Source organism: Notolepis coatsorum, assembly GCF_963971535.1.
Source record: "Notolepis coatsorum genome assembly, chromosome: 20".
Lineage (NCBI taxonomy): Eukaryota > Metazoa > Chordata > Actinopteri > Aulopiformes > Paralepididae > Notolepis > Notolepis coatsorum.
The window spans coordinates 65,636,026-65,648,186 of NC_140184.1; the positions used below are offsets into that span (position 1 = coordinate 65,636,026).

Below are 12,161 nucleotides of genomic sequence, written 5' to 3' on the forward strand. Positions count from 1 at the left end.
GGTTAACCCTTTCACTACCACACTACAAAGTAGGGATGCACCGAAATTTCGGCCACCGAAAGTTTTCGGCCGAAAATGGCAAAAAATTGCCTTTCGGCTTTCGGCCGAAAGAGTTTTTTCACCGAAAATATATCACCGAAACAGAAACAACCTGTAACCTAACTCGTGTTGTTGTGATGATGTCGCGCTGTCGGGAGTCGCGCTGTTTCTATGTAAACTCTGCGCGCAACGCGTCCAATAAATGCGTCTTTAACATGCTTTTATATCCTTATTTACTATATGCCCGTCGCGGTTAATCACTGAGTGATCTAATATGCATATTATTCAGAGCGAGAGGGGGGGGGGGATTGTGTTTCTCACATTGACGCTGTCTGTCTGTCGCGCGTCAACTGTGCCAAAGTCAAGAGAACACATTCATTGGGGGACTAGAAAGGTGTGCTCAGTAGAGCACAGATGTCCGCTGCGGCAGCCAGAGAAAATATGGAATTAATGTACTGTATGCATTCAGAAGTGCTGAATAAATGTTTTATGGACCCATAATAGTGATTATTTATTATTTAAGTTAAGTTTTGCCATAATCATATATTTTTCCATAATCATAATGTTCCACAACATTGGTAAAAAAAAATTCTATTCTATGAATCATTTTCGGCCTTTCGGCTTTCGGTTTCTATTTTCGGTATCGGTTTCGGCCAAGAATTTCCCATTTAGTGCATCCCTACTACAAAGGTTAACCTTTAACGTTCCGACAGCCCGCCTGTGTTTCGACATTTGCCCTTGTCTGTCGGCGTCATGCTGTGTTATTGTCTATCAACCAACACATCGGTTAAAAGCTAAAATGGCCACCATTTGATTGACACCCTACTTGGCATTACATGATTCCAATTTCGGGTTATAAGACCAAACAGCCAACGGTGTCGATATCCGGTGACCAGACCAATCACCCCTGACAGTGAAAATGATGACCGTTTTTGTAGCCAATGAAATTCTCGAAATGATGATATCTTACATCAGAGATATTTCCAAGGATATAATGTTTTTTTCTCTGGCGAAAGAAGAAGACTCGTCGACAACTCCGGCGTCGTGCCAATGCATTGGTGCCAATGGCCATTTTGGATAAACATACCTATTACGTTACCATTGACTGAAGGAATGCTCGTTGTCTTGTCAATGTAATATAATAAGGAGACGGTAGCCAAAGTAACCAACAAAAGATATTTAATTAATAATTACCATGGTTTTTATAATCAGGACGTAACATAAAATAATGACAAACAAAACACATAACTGGGCCCTGTTCCTCGTACCTGGCTAACTGAGTTAGCCGGATAATTTTCAGCATAGCTTGACTTAAGCCAGACCTTTCCGTTCCCCAACGTCGGATTTTCTAAATCGCTATGGTAACAGATCAGAAAGTTTGAACCTGCTCCAGAGCAGGGTTTAGTTCAGTTAGCTGGATAAACCATGGCCACACCCTCGCAAAGAAATGCAGCTCGCTTCCTGAAATAATTCTCACAGTCTAGATCCCATTATACCATTCTGAATTATGTTTTTGTGCTTCGTTTTTCTAGAGGGGGCTTTTGAAATGTAAAATAATAGACCTAAAATGCTGATAATAAATCATATTCAGCCTATAGATTTACTTTGTCCTAAATAATGCACGTCATATTTATACGGATATGGCGCTCGCGCGTCGCGACACACAAGTGGTTATTTTAATAACGGAGCATTGCAAATGTGAATCCTGCGGGGATATTTTTAATGAATGAAACCTATCAGGCGTTTGGCTCTGATTAGTTTCATATTCTCGGCTGTGGATGTATTTGCTTAACGGAGTGCCCGGATTGTGTTTCATTCAAGCATACATTTAAGCATCTTTATGTGTGGACTGTGGATTATGAATTACAAGGAATCTGAATCTGTGGATTGTTTAATTGTATCACTGTCACTCACACGTTATTGTGATATTGTAACTGGGATTAAAATGTCTGATGAGATGCGCTGTTTGATGGATTTGAGAAATTGAATGAGCCGTTGACATTAATGAATTTGAGAAAATACATGTATCTGTTCAAGCACTGTTAGTGTTATCTGATGATGAACAAGAGGGTGATGAACATGACTGGTATAAACCAAAGGTTAATCAATTCAATGCATGTATGGATGATGTCCAAAATAGATTAAAACCTGATTAATAGTGAAACTGTATAGCCTCCCTCCAAGCCTCTCTGACACGTTATTTCGGGTCGCGCCTTGAACATTTTGGGAACCATGTATTTATATATAAAGTACATGATACCTAAGCCGAGCGCATACAGTACAGATATCCTCATAAGTATCTATTAATTCGTATCAATTAGATACTCTTTGGGCTTGTTTGTATCTACTTATTCTGAAAGAGTTGAACTAATTATTTTCGCTAGCAATAGATCTCATTCGATTATTCATTCCATTAAGCCTACTGCCAGCAGGCACATTTAAAGAAATATAATCTGATTGATTGGGGTAATGAGGGACTTAAAATTAGCCTATAGATTATGCATTAACTTGTCGGCGAGGCTATTGAGCCGTACTGTATTGTACCCATTCTGCAATCTGTTAATAAAGTTTTAAATCAATCAATCAATCAATGCCGTTAGAAAATCAGGATTTCTGGGATCGACACCTGCTGTCTTTTCAGGTGAGGCGGCCGCGCGCAATTATCCTGAGTATCAAGTCTGGTTAGAATTAACGAGACTGAATCAGCGTTCGAGGAACAGGGAAAGCGCGGATTCAAACATCGGGTTAATTGAATCTGGATAATGGGACTTTTGATCGACTTAGTTGAATCAGGTACGAGGAATAGGGCCCAAACCAGGATCAGCATCTCACGCAGGGAAGAACAGGACAGTTATACACGAGGGGATGACAAGACGAGACACACCTGGGTTGATTACAAATGGGTACACCTGGGAGGGAAACGATAAGGACTACAAGACCAGAACAGGGAACTACAACTAGTTGAACCAGGTACGAGGAATAGGGCCCTGATCAGGGTACAGACAAACCCCCACACATAACACCCCCACACCCAAATGTATGTCCATAACCCCAAGGCGTAATGGGGGAATGAACATAAAACAGAAGAGAAAAGAAAAAGTTATAGTATTATTATCAATATAAATATCAACCATACTGATAACTACACTAGCCCCCATATGATTGCCAATAGCTGCAATCGGCGTCTCAACCTTGACCTAAGAAAATATGACTTCGTTTTTAAATATTTACTGAGACACTGTCCATCATCCCAATTACGTGTGTCCATGTGCAAGCCCCTGCCGGCCCCACATGCTGGAGACGCACACGGTCCACAACAAACCCCAAACTCGCTGAACATGAGTTATATGAGTTTTACAAAAAAAAAATAAAGCAGTAAACAAGGCCATTATCAATCGGAAGTGGGCAGCATCAATCCGAAGTCCACCTGACCCAGAGACTTCCAGAATATTTCTCGCCCAGGCCAAACCATTATCTCTGAAAAACAAAGCAATATTAATATCCAGCAGGATCATTATTGTATCTCACCAAAACCCCTACGGATAAAAAAATAAAATAAAATAAAACAACGTATGCACCCACCCCAGAGTACAATGAGAAATGAACATAACAAATAATTCCTTAACCCCCAGTTCAACTCAGATTTGAGAGAGCAGTGAAGGAGGCGAAACAGCGCTTCTCGGGGAAACTGCAGCAGCAGTTCTCCGAGGGGAACTCCTCCTCTGTCTGGAAAGGCCTCAAAACCATCACTAATTAATACAAACCAAAATCCCCACAGATGTCTGACAACCTTCTCCTTGCTAATGAGCTAAATTACTTCTACTGCAGGTTTGACAAGGAAGCGTTCCCCCCGGCCCCCTTTCCTCACACCCCCAGACCACAATCACCCCCCCCCCCCAGTCTCCAGTGGTAACCCTGTCTCCACTACCACGCCCATTCCCCCCCACCGCCCACCCCCCTTCCCCTCTCCCACCACCCCTCCCTCTCTGTCACAAAAAGAGAGGTGAACCGCCTGTTCAAGAGCCAAAACCCCGGAAGGCAGCCGGTCCTGACTCTATTTCACCTGCCACCTTGAAGCACTGCGCCGACCAGCTGTCCCCAGTGTTTACTAAAAATGTTAACACCTCACTAGAGCTGTGTCGGGTCCCAGTGTCAAGTCAAGAGTTTTAATTGTCACGGCATACAGGTATACAATGAAATGCGGGTGGTCTTGCCCGCAACGATGTGCAATACAGTGGTACAACATATAATAGAATCAAAAAATGAAAAAACAACATTGTGCAGTAAACATGTAACAGGTAACATGGAGTGACATCTCGGTATCTGTACATAGTTATTTACAGAGCATATGGGACATGCTAGTTAGCTTTGGTAGTGCAATACACTGTTCCTGTTATTCTAATTTAAAGTGTCCTTTCCTTTGGCCATAAGTGTGCGTGTGTGCGACATGAGTGTGTGCCCGCTCATGTTAAAGTGTTAAGTGGCTGCTCGTGTGTGAGCGTGCACAGCGTGTGTGTCGTGTGTGTGTTCATGTGTGCTTGTGTGTGGATAGTTCAATGTTCTGAGCACTCAATGTTCATTGTTCATGGCTCTGATGGCCTGGGGGAAGAAGCTGAGCCTAAGCCGCTCTGTCCTAGTAGCTGGGGTTCGCAGGCGTCTGCCTGACCTCAGCAGCTGAAACAGGCTGTTATTGGGGTGGTGAGGGTCTTTCATTATCCTGCAGGCTCTGGATTTGCACCTCTTGTTGTATAGAACCTGCAGGGGGGGTAGTGCAATACCCGTGGTACGCTCGGCTGAGCGCACCACTCTCTGTAGGGCCTTCTTGTCCTGTGCCGTGCTGTTTCCATAACAGGCAGTGATGTTTCCGGTCAGGATGCTCTCTACAGCTCCTGAGTAGAAGGACTGGAGTATCTTCCCCGATACTCTGAACTTCCTTAACTGTCTCAGGTGGTAGAGGCGCTGTTTCGCCTTCTTTACTACTGTGTATATGTGTGTTGACCATGTCAGGTCCTCTGAGATGTGGACCCCCAGGTACTTAAAGCTGCTCACCCTGTCCACGGTAGCCCCGTTAATCATCAGTGGTGTGTGCGTCTCCTGCTGTCCTCTCCTATAATCCACGATCAGCTCCTTGGTTTTACCAATGTTCAGGAGCAGGCTGTTGTCCTGGCACCAGCGTTCCAGTACCTCAACCTCCTCCCGGTAGGCCTTCTCGTCGTTGTCCGAGATCAGCCCCACCACCACCGTGTCGTCTGCGAACTTCACTATGGAGTTGGAGCTGAACTTGGCCACACAATCGTGTGTGTAGAGTGAGTACAGCAGGGGGCTCAGAACACAGCCCTGGGGGGACCCGATGCTCAGGGTGATGGTGTTGGAGGTCTGACCCCCCACCCTGACCGCCTGGGGTCTTTCGCTCAGAAAGTCCAGTACCCAGGCGCTCAGGGCGGAGCTCAGACCTAGCTCGATCAGCTTGTCCACCAGTCTGGTGGGGACTATGGTGTTGAACGCTGAGCTGTAGTCAATGAACAACAGTCTCACATAGCCCCCCTTCTGACGGTCAAGGTGCGAGAGGGTGCTGTGCAGTACCTGGGAGACCGCGTCGTCGGTGGACCTGTTTGTCCTGTATGCAAATTGCATAGGGTCCATATCACTGGGGAGGGAGGCACAAATGTGGTCCTTGACCAGCCTCTCGAAACATTTCATGACCACAGAGGTGAGTGCCACCGGTCTGTAGTCATTTGGACATGTTGGGGAGGGTTTCTTCGGTACAGGGATGATGGTAGACATCTTGAAGCAGGCAGGGACCACTGACTCCGCCAGGGATTGATTAAATATGGCGGTGAACACTGGGGCCAGCTGGTTGGCACAGGACTTGAGTATGCGTCCTGTTATGCCATCTGGGCCAGCAGCCTTCCTGGTGTTCACCTGCATAAATGCTCTTCTCACACTGTGTTCCGACAACGAGAGAGCGTCCCCGCCCCCCGCGGTTGCCCCCCCCCCCTCCACAACAGCTGGCGCGCCAGTGACGTCACTAGCCGGAGAGCCAGCAGCGCCACTGTCTACACCAAACCGAGCGTAGAAGATGTTGAGCTTGTCCGCGAGGGAGGCGTCGTCGCTCCCCATTGAGGGGCCGCTGACTTTATAGTCAGTTATTGTCTTCAGTCCCTGCCATAATCCTCTTGTGTCGTTTTGTGCCATTTGTGTCTCCAGTTTGTCAGCATATGTCCTCTTAGCAAGTTTAACAGCCTTGCGTAGAGTATAGACTGAAGCCTTATACTCCTCCATGTTTCCTGACTCTCTACCCAGGTTGTAGGCGGTGGTACGAGAGTTCAGAGCTGCTCTAATAGTGCTATCCACCCACGGTTTCTGGTTTGGGAAAATCCGCACCGTTTTTCTGGGGACAATACCATCGGCTATTGTTGTAATGTAGCTCACCACTGTGTCTGCAAGCTCGCTGACGTCACTGGCGCTTCCTTTGAACATATTCCAATCCGTATCTGTAAACACGTCCTGGAGCGTGGCCTCTGATTCGTCGGTCCACTTCTTTGTCTCACGTGACACGACGGCGTCACGTGATCTCTGTTGATATGCTGGAAATAGCAAGATGGAGTCGTGGTCGCTCGAGCTTGTGGACCCTGTTAATGGCGGAGCGGCTACTGCCTTGTAGCCGGCTCTGAACGGGGAATAACAGTGGTCGAGTGTGTTTTTCCCTCTGGTGGAGCAAGCGATGTGCTGAAAAAAGGACGGCATCACTCTCTTCAGGTTTGCCTGGTTGAAATCGCCGGCCACTACCATCGCTGCGTCTGGATGTTTGATCTGGTGTCTGTTGAGGTAATCGTGTAGTTCTCCCAGCGCTTTGCCCGTATTCGCGTGTGGGGGGATATATATGGCGGTCATGATGACCGCGGTGAACTCCCTCGGGAGGTGAAACGGACGACACAGGATAGAAAGATGTTCCATCTCCGGGGAACACGAGTTTGAGAGAACATGCACCCCCTCGGGATTAACCCAGGAATTGTTCGTGAGGAGGCAGACCCCGCCGCCGATGGTCTTTCCTGAGGCAGCGGTACGATCTGCACGTAAGACTGTGAAGGCATCCGAGGGAGATACGCTTTTGTCCGGAGTCGCCGACGTGAGCCATGTCTCCGTGAGACACATGATGTTGATGTCTCTCATCTCCCGTTGGAACCGGACCCTCGCCCTTAGGTCATCCATCCTACCCTCCAACGAACGGGCATTCGCCAGAAAGATGGATGGAATTGCTGGGCGGTAAGCAGCTCTTTTTAGTCTCAGTCTGATACCTCCACGTCTCCCTCTGTGTCTCCTCCTGCCGTAACCTTTGTTCTTTTCCTTGCCGCCATTCTCCCGTCTGATTTCTGCTGGCCATTCTAGGTCAAAAGTGTCTCCAAACTCCTCTTTGAGCCCGGGGTTCAGGTCCATATGTGTCTGACGGTCGTATGACGTACCCGCCAGTGTTGCTTTAAATAAAAAAGTAGAAAAAACAAACATAATAGCTAAAAGTGTGTACATCGTTGCGGAGCTAAAACCAGAGGCGTCTGACCGGGGTTGCGTCCTCTAACAGTGTGTTTTAAGGCCTCGACCATCATCCCCATCCCTAAGAAGGCCAAGGTCCTGGCCCACCTGAAGTCCACCACAGACCCTCTTCTAGACCCCCTGCAGTTTGCATACAGAGCCAACCGTTCCACGGATGATGCTGTGAAAATGGCTCTGCATTACGTCCTTGAATACCTGGATACTGCAGGGACCTACGCCAGGATTCTGTTGGTGGACTTCAGCTCGGTCTTCAACACAATCCTCCCGCACATCCTGGAGCATTAGATGTCCCTGCTGCAGGTGCCGGACTCTACCTGCAGGTGGATTACGGACTTCCTGACTAACAGGACACAGCGGGTGAAGTTGTGAATCAACATCTCCGATCCCAAGTCCATCAGTACTGGCTCCCCACAGGGCTGCGTTCTGTCCCCACTACTTTTCTCCCTGTACACCAACAGCTGCGTCTCTCTGTGTTGCGAGAGTAACACCCCTGCACAAAAAGGGCAGCAAATTAGACCCAGGCAACTACCGCCCTGTTTCTATCCTTACCTCCATCTCGAAAGTCATGGAAAAAATTGTATACGAACAGGTTGAAAAGTACCTTGCAGAAAAAAATCGAATCTACGAATTCCATTCTGGCTTCAGAACATCCCACTCCACTGACACATGCCTTCTCTATTTAAACGACCACATCAAACAAGAGGTGGACGCGGGCAAATACTGCAGCATGGTCATGCTGGACCTACAAAAGGCCTTTGACACTGTCAATCACTACATTCTGATTGACAAGCTAAAAGCAATTGGTTTTTTTTGGTCTATTAGTGAGCTGGATGCAATCCTACCTGGAGGGGAGAGAACAGATGGTGGAAGTAAACGGTACCCTATCCCCCCCCTCCCAGTGAGCTGTGGTGTTCCACAAGGAAGCATACTAGGACCGCTACTGTTCCTAATTTATGCAAATTACATGTCGTCAGCTTGTGACTGCAACTTGTTCCTGTTCGCGGACGACTCAGCCCTGCTGGTCTCTGACAAAAACAAGTTACAGGTTGAAAAAACCCTCAGCTCGGAACTAGGCAAAATCTGCATTTGGCTCGCTGATAAAAAACTATCATTACACCTGGGTAAAACAGAGTCCATTCTCTTCGGTTCAAATAACAAACTCAGCAAGACCGACGGCTTCTCAGTTAAAGTGGGTGACAATATTATCACAAGGAAAGATGAAATTACATACCTAGGTTCCATCCTAGAGCCAAATCTTTCCTGTGACAAAATGGCATCCAATGTAATAAAAAAAGTCAACCAACGAACTCGATTCTTGTACCGGATCTCCTCTTTGGTAAACAAGAATACCCTGAAGACTCTGGCAGGAGCACTCATTCAAGGGTACTATGACTATGCTTGCACCTCATGGTACCAAAGCACCTCAAAGGCGCTAAAAACTAAATTACAAACATCTCAAAACAAACAGACTACTGCTTGACCTTACTCCTAGAACCCACCTCACCCCTGCCCACTTTGACAACCTTGGATGGCTTAGAGTAGATGACAGAGTACAGCAACTTGCAATGGGCCTGGTCTACAAGATACTAAGGTACCCATGTACATGTCAAAATACTTCCCAAAGGTCAGTGAATACCACAACCACTACACCAGAGGGAGCTCCCCAAATCATGTTAAACCCAGATTCGGCTCAAACAAGGGACTAAACATGTTTCGCAATTATGCCACATCAATGTGGAACGCCCTACCCACAGCTGTAAAGGAATGTGAATCACTACTCACTTTCAAAACCACTCTCAAAGAGCACCTACGAGAGACTGCAATTTGAAACTGGCCCCTGTAAATGTCCTAACGCAACCCCCTCCAATGTACAATAAATGTCCTATTAAACCCAATAATACACAAGACCCTCTTCTTGGGACCAAGTAAGGTTTAGTCGATAATCCAATGTGCAGTTACCCCCCCCCCCCCCGCCTGGTGGGTCTCATATCCAGGGGGGATGAGTCTGCCTACAGGAGGGAGATCGAGAGGCTGCAGAGCTGGTGCAGCTGCAACAACCTGGACCTCAACGCCCAGAAAACAGTGTAGATGGTGGTGGACTTCAGGCGAAAGGCAGCCCCCCCACCCCAATCATTCTGGGAGGCGCCCCGGTGGCCTCTGTGGAGTCCTGCCGCTTCCTCGGCATGACACTCTCCCGGGACCCAAAATGGGAGCTGAACACCATCGCTCTCAACAAAAAGGCCCGGAAGAGGATGTTCTTCCTACGTCAGCTGAGGAAGTTCAGGCTACCGAGGACCATGATGGTCCAGTTTTACACCGCCATCATCCAGTCCATCCTCAACCTCTCCATCATCACCTGGTTCCCTGCAGCCACGGTCAGGGACAAGGCCAAGCTGCAGCGGGTGATACGCTCGGCGGAGAGGGTGATCGGCTGCCCCCTTCCCTCCCTTGAGTCCCTACACTCCACCTTGGCCTTGAGGAGGGCGAGGAAGATCATGGCAGACCCCGCCCACCTGAGTCACAACCTCTTCAACATGCTCCCCCATGGCAGGCGGCTACGGCTGCCCAAGACACTAAAAACCTGTCATAGACTCAGTTTCTTCCCCTCAGCAGCTCGCCTGGTAAACAAGTCATGTGTCCCCCTGCTCCCCCCCCCTCTATGGCGAGCTGCTAGGGCTGGACCTCTGGACTTGAACTGTGCTGCACTGTATCCATATCCCCAACCACTGCACTTTTACAGTCTTATTGTTGTCTCACTGTTCTGTCCTGTTTTGCACTTATTTATTATTATGTTATTCTTATTTCTGAAAAAGTCATGCACTGTAATGTCGAATCACGTTCCATTTGTATATACAATATGGTGAATAAAGTAATCTGAATCTGAATGTTTATAGCAGAATCAACAGTTTTTGGGCACCGTTTCTGTTCGTAGATAAGGAAACAACACTCTTCCGGGTTCAAGAGAGAAATTACTATATACGTTGGTAGGCACTTCGAGAGCTAATTAATATTACCATTGCGGGAAAACTAAGCCTATTGAGATTTATGCAAATATTCTTCAAAACATAAAACATGCTTGCATGTGTATCCCAAAATGCCCTGTTCAGTGCAGGTGAAACGCTTTGAGCTGCCTTGATTTAACAAGAATGTTCCCTAAATTTCTCCATTATCAGTAAACAAGTTTTCCTTTGCAACACTGCATGTTGTTCATTTGTTTATTCCTAATTCAGTCGTCATGCCTATCAGAACAACTGGTCATTTCAGATGTCTGACGTTCAGATAAGAGACAGTCCCACTGTACTAAATCCAGAGATTATAGTGACAACCTAAACTCTGCTTAAGGCATTTCTAGTAAAAAGACAGAGTTAAAGGGGCGGTCAGGTGGCGTAGCAGAGATTGCGTTCGTCACCAACACCGGAGACGCTGGATTCGCCTGTTCGAATCCAGCTCACAGCTCCGGCGTTGTCACCAGCTTGGCTGGCCGTTCACACTAATACAATTGGCTGTATTAGAGGGTGGGAAAGCTGGCGGGATGGGTCCGGGTCGTTGTAAACAGCGACTCCTACAGTTCGGTCGGGGTGCCTGCTCAGCGCGGATAGGATCTAAGGGGGGTAGTGTGATCCTTCCACACGTTACACCCTCTCAGTGTAAAGAAGCGGTTGATTGGCTAGACGTGTGTCGGAGGAAGCACGTGATAGCCTCCACTCTCCCAGACCGACTGTGGGGGGTAAGTGCGCAGCAACCAGGAAGGGGATTGGGAATTGGCATAACGACTAACATTGGGATGGGAGAAAATCGGAGGATCAAAAATAAGAAAAAAAAGATTTAAAAAGTAGACACATTCTAGGTAGCTTGGCCTACAGATTATCTGCATCTGCATCCCCAAAGGTCCTATATATCCCATACATTTTCCTCTGATCACCAGTGGCTGAAAAAGAAAATCTGTCAATACGCATTATGCATAACATTGCTATTGTAGTGCCGAGAGATGGGAGTCGGAGACGGTAGCTCGAGTTAGAGCGAACAGCATTTATTTGGTACACACATACAACATGCTACTGCTACGTTGCGTGCAGTCCACTCGTGTGTGGTGGCAGAAAGTGCCACCTCATATAATGTTCGGGCGGAACTCTTGTTCCTAACAATAGTTCCGTGGGTGAATTATGTACAATTAACAATCACTACACAAGCCCCCCCAGAATTCACCCATGGTCAAAATCTCCACGGCGGGGCGAGACAACCACCCGGCCGCGGCGTGAGCGGACAACCGGGGGCGCGGTGCAAGCGCTTGCGCCCTCCACGGCGCCCGGGGGCATGAACCGGCCACGGTGAGTGCGGAAAGCCAGGGGCGGGGAGGTAGGGGCGGCGCAAGCGCCCGTGTCCTCCCCGACACCCGGGGGCACAGACGTCGACGAGGCCAACGGCGGCTCCGTCGTTGGCGGGTCCCGGGGTAGCGGCGGACGGCCTCGGCGGGGGGAGAGGGCCAGCTCTAAGGGCTGGGAAATGTCTACGTGGGCGGGTTCAATCTTGTGGTGGTTGTACCCCACCTCAAAGGCGAGCCTTCGCCAGTC

At 48.0% G+C, this 12,161-nt stretch overlaps 1 protein-coding gene across 1 annotated transcript in view; it reads left to right on the forward strand.

The window, feature by feature from the left end:
* Positions 1-12,161, forward strand: part of cpne7 (copine VII) — a gene marked incomplete at both ends in the record, with an annotated part of 210,175 nt that overhangs the window by 89,075 nt on the left and 108,939 nt on the right. The gene's annotated exons all lie outside the window — the stretch shown is intronic.